General features: G+C 35.5%; 1 pseudogene; it reads right to left on the bottom strand.

The window, feature by feature from the left end:
• Positions 1–5,149: 5,149 nt before the first annotated feature.
• LOC122236313 lies at positions 5,150–6,179 on the bottom strand (annotated as a pseudogene).
• Between the last annotated feature and the right edge of the window lie 4,566 nt (positions 6,180–10,745).

Below are 10,745 nucleotides of genomic sequence, written 5' to 3'. Positions count from 1 at the left end.
AAATAAGTCAGATAAACGCAGTTAATAATTTTTTCACGCTTATGTGGATCTTGAGAAACTTAACAGAAAAACATGGGGGAGGGGAAAGGGGGAAATAACAGAGAGGGAGGGAGGCAAACCGTCAGAGACTTAAATGCTGAGAAAAAAATGAGGGTTGATGGGAGATGGGGGAGATGGGAAAGTGGGTGATGGGCAGTGAGGAGGGCACCTGTTGGGATGAAAACTAGGTGTTGCATGGAAACCAATCTGACAGTAAGTTGTAGTTAATATATAAAAAAAGAATGAATAGGTTAACCAGGAAATCAGCAAATAATTTAAAAACATATACATGAAAGCAAATGAACTTGAAAACACAACTGTCCAAACTCTGTGATTCAGCAAAGATCATCTTAACAGGAATATACATAAAAGTCTATCTCAAGAAGCAAGATAGGTCCCAAATACACATCTCACGTTACACCTAAAGAAACTAGAAAATGTGCAGCAAATAAAGCCAAAAGCCAGCAGAAGAAGGTGAATGATAAACATTAGAGCAGATATGAACAATATTTGAAACCAACAAACAAAACAGTACAATAGATAACTAAAAGTAAATGTAGGTTCTTTCCAAGAAAAAGAAAACTGATAACATCCCTACTCAGACTTATCAAGAAGAAAATAAAGAATACTGAAATCGAAAAAATCACAAATAAAAGAGGGAAGACCACAATGTATGTCAAAGAAATATAAACAATTATAAGATCCTGGACAAGTTGGCTTCCCAGGAAATTTCTACCAGGCATTTAAGAGGAATTAATACCTACTTTTCTCAAAGTTTTCCCCAAAAATATAAATGGAAGGAAGTCTGCCAAACTGATTCCAGGACACCATCATTACCTTGGATCCAAAACCAGACAAAGATGCCACACACACACACACACACACACACACACACACACACTCACACATACACACAAAACAAACAAACAAAGGAGACTTATCGGCCAATATCAGTGATTAACCTGGATGCAAAAATCTCAACAAGTACTAGCAAATAGAATTCAACATTACGTTAATAGAACTATGCACAGAGATCAAGTGGGATATATACCTGCACTGCAGGGCTTATATAAATATTTGAAAGTAAGTCAACGTGATATACCACATTAATAAAAGTCAGATAAGAATCATGATACCCTAAATAGATACAGAACATGCATTTGACAAAATACAGCACTCTTTCTTGATAAAAACCCTCTAGAAAATAAGGATAGAAGGAACAATCCTCAACATTATAAAGGCCATATAGGAAAGACCCACACCGAATATCATCCTCAATGGCAAAAGCTGAGAGTTTCCCCACTAATGTCAGGAACACGACACAGATGTCCATTCTCACAGCTGCTGTTCAGTATATTACTGGAAGTCCTAGCCTCAGCAATCACACAACAGAAAGAAATAAAAGACATACAAATTGGCAAGGGAAAAGTCAAATTTTCACTCTTCACGGATGACATGATATTCTATGCTAAAACCCCAAAGACACCAAAAACTTCTAGAACTGATTCATGTATTCAGAAAGCTGCAAGGTATAAAATCAACATACTGAAACTGGTTGCATTTCTTTACACCAATAGTGAAACAGCAGGAATAGGAACCAAGGAATCAATCCCATTTACAATTACACCAAATGATGTAAAATACCAAAAAATAAACCTAACCAAAGAGGTCAAAGGCCTATATGGTGAAAAATATAGAAAGCTTATGAAAGAAATTGAACACCCAAAGTGGGGCGCCTGGGTGGCTGAGTCAGTTAAGCATTTGACTTTGGCTCAGGTGATCATCTCTGAGAGTGTGATTTAGAGCCCTGTGTTGAGCTCTATGCTGACAGATCAGGACCTGGAGCCTGCTTCGGATTTTGTGTCTTCCCCCCCCCCCCTCACACTTTGTCTCTGTCTCTCAAAAGTTAATAAACACTTAAAAATTTAAAAAAAGAGGACACAAAAAAGCATAAACATTCCATGCTAGTAGATTGGAGGAACAAATATTGTTAAAATGCTTATACTACCGAAAACAATCTATACATTCAATGGAATCCTTATTAAAATCACACCCGCATTCATCAGAGTTTGAAAAAACAACTTTGAAATTTTTATGGAAAGAGAAACATCCCCAAGTAGCCAAAGTAATGTTGAAAAGGAGAAACTATGGAGGCATCACATTATGGACATCAAGCTGTATTACAAAGCTCTAATCATCAAGACAGTATGGTATTGGCACAAAAACAGACACATAGTTCAGTGGAACAGAACAGAGCATCCAGAAATGGACCCACAATGTGTGACCAACTAATCCTTGACAAGACAGGAAAGAATATCTAGTGGAAGAAAAGACAGTCTCTTTCGCAAATGACGCTGAGAAATCTGGATAGTGAAATGCAGAAAAATGAAGCTGGATCACTTTCTTATACTATAAACAAAATTAATATAAAAATATATGAAATCCCTAAATATGAGGCAGGAATCCGTCAAAACCCCAGAATAAGAAACAGACAGTAGCCTCTTTGAACTCTGCAACAGCAAATTCTTACTAGACATACCTCCGGGAGAAAGGGAAATTAAAGGAAAAATGGACTATTAGGACCCTATCAAGATAAAAAATCTGCACATCAAAGGAAACAAACAACAAAACTAAAGGACAGTGCATGGGATGGTAGAAGAGATTTGTAGATTAGATATCAGATAAAGGGTCAGTATCCAAAATAGGTACTTATTAAACACAACAACCAAAATACAAATAATCCAGTGAAGAAATGAGCAGAAGGCATTAATGCACAATTTCCAAAGAACACACCCAGAGGACCAACGGACACAGAAAAGATGCTCAACATCACTCATTATCAGAGAAATACAAATCAAAATCACAATGAGATACCACCTCACACCTGTTAGAATGGCTAAAAAAACATAGAGGAAACAACAGATATTGGTGAGGATGTGGAATTAGGAGAACGCTTTTACACTTTTGGTGGAGATACAAACTGATGCAGTCACTCTGAAAACAGCATGGAGGTTCCTCAAAAAATTAAAAATAGACCTACTGTATTACCCAGCAATTGCACCAGTAGGTATATACCCAAAGGATACAAAAATGCTAATTCAAAGGGACACATGCACCACAATGTTTATACCAGCACTATTAACAATAGCCAGAGTATGTAATGAGTCAAAAGGTCCAATGACTGACGAATGGATAAATATATTACATAGTGGAATATTATTCAACAATCAAAAAGAATGAAACCTTGCCATTTGCAAACATGTGGATGGAACTAGAGTATTATGCTAAGGGAAATGAGTCAGTCAGAGTAAAACCAATATATGATTTCACTCCTATGCGGAATTTAAGAAACACAATAGATGACTATATGGGAAGGTAGGGAAAATGAGATAAAAATGGAGAGAGGAAAACCATAAGAGACTCTAAAATACAGAGAACAAACTGAGGGTTGCTGGAGTGGTGTTTGTTGTAGGGATGGGGTAATTGTGTGACGGGGATTAAGAAGGCAGTTGTTCAGATAAGCCCTGGTCATTATTGAAAGGGATGCATCACTGGGTTGTACTCCTTACAACAATACTACACTACAAGTTAACTAACTTCAATTTAAATAGAAAAAAATATATATAAAATACAAAAGTAAAAGAATCCTTATAATGTACAGCAAGGATAATAATAAAATATAAGATCATCCCAGAAAGCTAAGTAATTCAAGTTAAGGATCTAAAGAAGCAATGAAAATCAGAGACCGTCTCGCCATCCAGATCTTGACTGACTACAAGGAGCTCAAACCTGTGTGGTACTCCAACTCGTCCTCAGGGTGATTGGTACAAAGAGACTAGAGATACCTGCACTGTGATATGTCCCAAAGTTCACAATGAAATTATTAATGGTGAAACACAATTAAATTAGTTTTGGGTATAGGGTAGAAGAAATTACATGTCACAAAATAAATATATCAGCAATATGTTTAAATTATTTGATAGTTATTGAGGAGGGCACCTGTTGGGATGAGCACGGGGTGTTGTATGGAAACCAATTCGACAATAAATTTCTTCTACAACATATAAAATATTTAAGTAAAGACAGGAAAAATAGGAAATAAAAATAATGTCAAAAGACAAACTATACACATGTAAGACATATTGTGAAGAAGAGGCCTGATACAATTAAATCTTGAAAATTAAATAACTCAATTTAGTACACAATAATTTAGTTAAATATTGTATTAGTCTGAGTTGATGAAAGAAATAATAAACTAGAATATTGAACAAAAATGTTGAAGCCAAATCCATTCAAGAGAGAACATTTATAGAGAATGGAATTGTCGCTATATTATATGAAGATCAGAATGGGAAGAAATAAGAATCATTTAAATGTTTCACTACTGTATACAAATTAAAAAACAAAACCAAAAAAAATGACGATTATAAATTTCTAATTTCAAAACTAGGCATGAAGTTACAAATAAGAAATTAATTGTAACAAAAGCAGATAAAATACTCACCAGAAATATTACTCAAACTGTGTAAATAAAAGAAATTAAAAAATATATATGTTGTAACATGAGACAAAGTTTACAACCTTTAAAAGAAGAGAATGATAAATTTGAAAACATACAGAGGTAAGAGTACACTCTCTGCAGCCCTAATAGAAGCCGGAACTCATAGAAATAAATATAAATAGTGCTGAGAAAAGTGTTGCTCAGTTAAAATTAGAGGCAAAGCTAAATATCTTGAAGTAAAAAGAGTAAACAGAATTTTCAAATGTTGCATTACCAACAAGTAATGTATTGTAATAGAGTACAATAGTCATGCTTTAGAGTGTATTTTACTTTTATAGAGAAAATTATCCTTAAGAGTGTTTGAGAAATAAAATGAAAGATAAAGGAATGTTCAACACATGGCAATATTGAATCTTACTTGATACTAAACTCAAAAAAAGCTGGTGGGTAATTGTTACCAGAGGTTTCAAAAACATTTATTATTTATACACAGTAAACCTTTCAATGACATACAAATTAAAATTACATTTAAATGTTATATATAAATACTCTATAATTTGAATGAAATCAAAATGATCAGTTCTAGATAATGATTTCCACAGTATGTACCTATAACTTGATTGCAATTTTCCCACACTTTCGAAACACATTTTCTATCCTTTTATCAGAACTTATTAGCACCAACGCACTGACAGTGGCATAGACATTGGGCACAAGCTTCTGGAAATCCAGAATGACTGTGTCATATGCCCATAAGAGAGTGGAGGAGAAGGAGATAATGACGCCCACCTAGTACATGACCACAAAAAAACTTGCCAACAGCAGGATGGTTTCGGTAGCCCTTCTCTCTGGGGAGACTCTTGAGGAGAAGCTGTTACTGGGAAGGTGCTGGCACTGCCTCTGAAGCCTGGACAAGAGAATCACAATGTACACACTTGAGAGCAGCATGCCTCCAACAAAGAAAACATCCCTGGATATTGAAAACGTGAAAAACAGTCCCCTGATGATGGAGTTTAGGCGGGAAAGTGAGCAGTGTTTACTGACACACAGTAGATTGCTCTGGGTCACATTAGAAGGAGCAGCAGTATACAAGATGCAGGCACTAATGAGAGACAAACTGAGAAACCATAAGATGATAAAAGAATGGAAGATGTACTTTTTGCACGTATGTTTAAAGCTGGCCAACCAGGAGGTGCTAGGGCTGATCATGATGGCCTTGAACATGCTGAGGAGGCAGGTGGTGCTCAAGGAGAGACCCCGTGTCACCCTGATCATGCAGAATAAAGCCATGCATTTGAAATCATTTAGAATGTTCAGTACTTCAAACATGTCTGTAGACATTAAAAAACAGTGCAGTGAACAGCTTCATTATGTGGACAAAGGCCAAGTGATAGATGATCAGGACAGTTGGCTTAGGTCTGTGATCCAGAAGTAGCATGAAGATGTGGAAGAGAAGCAAGAAGGTGTTGGCAAAAATTCCAATAAGAACTTGTAAAAACTGGCCTATCTTCATACAAATATAATGGACGATATCATCATCACAGTGACAAAGAAAAAACATATTTTGTCTATCTGAAAAGTTAGACCTCACGTTATCAATGTCATTTATTCCTTTGTCAAAATCATCACCAAGGATCATTTTTTGTTTTACTCAATTAATCATTAAGTCTATGTTGTATAAAGTCTTAGAAATAGAGTCTCAATATTTTTTGTACACCATTTTACTGTGTGTATATTATGTACATACGTATCTATATGTTATCTTTCTATATCTATCTATCTGTTTGTCTATATGTGTCATCTAAATTGGAAAGGAGAGAAGGAAAGAGAGGAAGGAGAGAGACGTAAAGAGAGATCTCATACCCATATTAATGCCAGGATGATGTCCCCATTCCCCATACTCCCCGTACAGTATATTCATTTCTTTGTTTAAAAGTTTGCTTTCCTGTTCTGCGCTTTCCTGTCTCATATTCAGCATCAAGAATCCTAATAGCCATTAAAGTTTGCATAGATGTTTGTATAGTTCAACTGTTGCACATTTTACACTAATGGGAAAAGAATTACGAAAGAAACAATTGGGGGAAAAATTATGCCCAGGCAAGTCTTCCATCAAATACTGTGACACTTTTTCTTCTTCTTCCTTCCAAACTTAGAGACCATCATGATCGCGTTTGGTCTATCCTGTTAATTCAGCACAATCTCCCCTTAAAATTAGATAATTATTAATAATCTTTCAACAAAAACCTTAATTCTCATTGTCATACAACCTAATGATTCATATCAGGGATATGAAGATTTGCATACAAACATATGAGAGGATGGAAATAACAATTGTATTACAAATCCTATTAACAAACTTTATTGACATTGAACCTGGCACACTGCCCTTTATTTTCATCATGGTGATTCATTTTATAATCTCTTTTTATATCAGTAGGGAATTGCTGAAGTTCAACTCTCAATTTTCAAGAGGACAAGAGGACAAACAACTAATATCCACTTTATGATGTCCACAAAATTGTTTTCAAATATTTTTATGGAGATCTTTGCAGGGAACTTCATTTAATAAAAGGATAGCCTCTCATGCCATTAAAAAATCTCCAATAGGGGTACATGAGTGGCTCAGTCAGTTAGGGTCTGACTCTTGATTTTGGGTGTGGTCATGATCTCAGGGTAGTGACTGATGTAAGCCTCTGCACTGACAGCTCAGAGCCTACTTGGGATTCTCTCTCCCCTCTCTCTCCCCTTGCCACCTCTCACACACTCACTCTCTCAAAATAAATAATCATTTGTAAAATTGATTTGTATAATTGGACATATTAGATACACACACACACTCACACAAATATATGAATATATGCTCATCCTTGTGTGTGTGTGTGTGTATATATATATGTGTATATATATATATCTCCAATATGAATATATTGGAGATATATATTACCATATATATATATATATATATATATATATATATGCTCATCCTCATGTCTCTTCAGGATATTTCCAATATCAGAATACTTTGTAAAATGCCATTGAACTCTTATCATGGTATTTGCCCTATATGTAGGCATAATTATTTTACTCACTTAACGTGATAAGAATATTTAGCTGTATACATATTTCATTTATTCTTCTATTGAAATGAGAGAGTACTCACCTTTGTTTTCAGTGAAGAAATTTTGAGAGTGAATATTCTTGGCTGAAATTCAGAATATCACTTGCTCTATAAAATTGCTGGGGTAAAAAATTGCTCTATAATCAATCACCTGATATATGGGATTTTATAATGCAGTAATTATACATTTGATTAAATGGCTGTAACTATGTTACCAAATAATTATTATGTGAGAAATTTATCAAAAAGTCAGAAACAAAAAACTAACAGTTGCCACAAATATATATCTGTATCACAGTGCACTTAGGTTATGCTGCCTATTAGGCCCTAGAGACTAGAACTTATCTATTAGGCTATATTGCCTTAAAGGCACAATGATATCCAAATTGTAGGCATTATATTCCAGTGTCAGTAAAGCCACATTTGGATGATGGCCACTAACATACATGTATAATTACTTAATAAGTGTATATATGAAATATTTTTTTATTTTAATTTTTAATTTTTTTATTTTTTTAAAATTTACCTCCTAATTGGTTAGCATATAGTGCAACAATGATTTCAGGAGTAGATTCCTTAGTGCCCCTTACCCATTTGACCCATTCCCCCTCCCACAACCCCTCAAGTAACACTCAGTTTGTTCTCCATATTTGCGAGTCTTTTCTGTTTTGTCCCCTTCCCTGTTTTTATATTATTTTTGTTTCCCTTCCCTTATGTTCATATGTTTTGTCTCTTAAAGTCCTCATATGAGTGAAGTCATATGATTTTTGTCTTTCTCTGACTAATTTCACTTAGCATAATACCCTCCAGTTCCATTCACATTGTTGCAAATGACAAGATTTCATTCTTTTTGATCGCTGAGTAATACTCCATTGTATAGTATATATACGACACTTCTTTATCCATTTATTCATCGATGGACTTTTGGGCTCTTTCCATACTTTGGCTATTGTTGATAGGGCTGCTATAAATGTGGGGGTGCATGTGTCCCTTCGAAGCAGCACAGCATACCTGTATCCCTTGGATAAATACCTAGTAATGCAATTGCTGGGTTGTAGGGTAGATCTATTTTTAGTTTCTTGAGGAACCTCCATACTGTTTCCCAGAGTGGCTGCACCAGCTTGCATTCCCACCAACAATCCAAAAGAGATCTTTTTTCTCCACATCCTTGCCAACATATTTTGGTGCCTAAGTTGCTAATGTTAGCCATTCTGACAGGTGTCAGGTGGGATCTCTTTGTGGTTTTGATTTATGTTTTCCTGATGATGAGTGATGTGGAGAATTTATCTGGATGTCTTCTTTGGAGAAGTGTCTATTCATGACTTTCGCCCATTTCTTCACTGGATTATTTGTTTTTCTTTTTGTTTTTTGTCTTTTTTTTTGGTGTTGAGTTTGATAAGTTCTTTATAGATTTTGGATACTAACTCTTTATCTGATATGTCATTTGCAAATATATTCTTCCCTTCTGTCAGTTGCCTTTTAGTTTTGCTGATTGTTTCCTTTGCTGTGCAGAAGTTTTTATTTTGGTGAGGTCCCAGTAGGTCATTTTTTCTTTTGTATCCCTTGCCTCCAGAGACGTGTTCAGTAAGAAGTTGCTGAAGGCAAGATCAGAGAGGTTTTTGCCTGCTTTCTCCTCGAGGATTTTGATGGCTTCCTGTCATACATTGTATGTACATACATACATACCTCAATGTATGAGGTATTTCATCCATTCTGAGTTAATTTTTGTGTATGATGTAAGAAAGTGGACCAGTTTCATTCTTCTGCATGTCGCTGTCCAGTTTTCCTAGGACCACTTGCTGAAGAGACTTTTATTCCATTGGATATGCTTTCCTGCTTTGTCAAAGATTAGTTGGCCATACACTTGTGGGTCCTTTTCTGGGTTCTCTATTCTGTTCCATTCATCTGAGTGTCTGTTCTTGTGCCAGTACCATATTGTCTTGATGATTACAGCTTTTCAGTATAGCTTGAAGTAAGTAATTGTGATGCCCGCTGCTTTCGCTTTCTTTTTCAAGATCGCTTTGGCTATTTGGGGTCTTTTCTAGTCCCATACAAATTTTAGGATTATTTATTCTAGCTCTGTGAAAAATGCTGATGTTACTTTGATAGGGATTGCATTGAACATGTAGATTGCTTTGGGTAGTATTGACATTTTTACAATATTTGTTCTTCCTATCCAGGAGCATGGAATCTTTTTCTATTTTTTTGTGTCTTCTTCAATTTCTTCCATAAGCTTTCTATAGTTTCATTGTATAGGTTTTTCACCTCTTTGGTTGGATTTATTCCTAGGTATTTTATGGTTTTTGGTGCAACTGCAAATGGGATCGATTCACTGATTTCTCTTTCTGTCGCTTCATTGTTGGTGTATAGAAATGCAACTGATTTATGTGTGTTGATTTTATATCCTGCAACTTTGCTGAATTCATGAATCAAGTCTAGCAGTTTTTTGGTAGAATATTTTGGGGTTTCCATATAGAGTAGCATGTCGTCTGCGAAGAGTGAAAGTTTGACCTCTGGTGATTTGGATGTCTTTTATTTCTTTGTGTTTTCTGATTGCAGAGGCTAAGACTTCTAATACTATGTTGAATAACTGTGGCGAGAGTGAACATCTCTGTCTCATTCCTGACCTTAGGGGGAAAGCTCTCAGTTTTTCCCCATTGACCATGATATTAGTGTTGGGTCATTCATATATGGCTTTCATGATCTGGAGGTATGATCCTTCTATCCCTACTTTCTTGAGGGTTTTTATCAAGAAAGGCTGCTGTATTTTGTCAAATGCATTCTCTGCATCTATTGAGAGAATCATATGGTTCTTGTCTTTTCTTTTTCCGATGTGATGAATCACATTAATTGTTTTGGGGATATTGAACCAACCCTGCATCCCAGGTATAAATCCCACTTGGTCATGGTGAATATTTTTTTAATGTATTGTTGGATCCGGTTGGCTGATATCCTGTTGAGGATTTTGCATCCATGTTCATCAGGGAAATTGGTCTATAATTCTCCTTTTTAGTTGGGTCTCTGTTCAGTTTTGGAATCCAGGTAATACTGACTTCATAGAAAGAGTTTGGAAGTTTTCCTTCCATT

The sequence above is a fragment of the Panthera tigris genome (genome assembly GCF_018350195.1).
Source record: "Panthera tigris isolate Pti1 chromosome F3 unlocalized genomic scaffold, P.tigris_Pti1_mat1.1 chrF3_random_Un_scaffold_77, whole genome shotgun sequence".
Lineage (NCBI taxonomy): Eukaryota > Metazoa > Chordata > Mammalia > Carnivora > Felidae > Panthera > Panthera tigris.
Note: the sequence above shows the minus strand (reverse complement) of the source record. Positions and strands in the feature narration are given on the sequence as shown.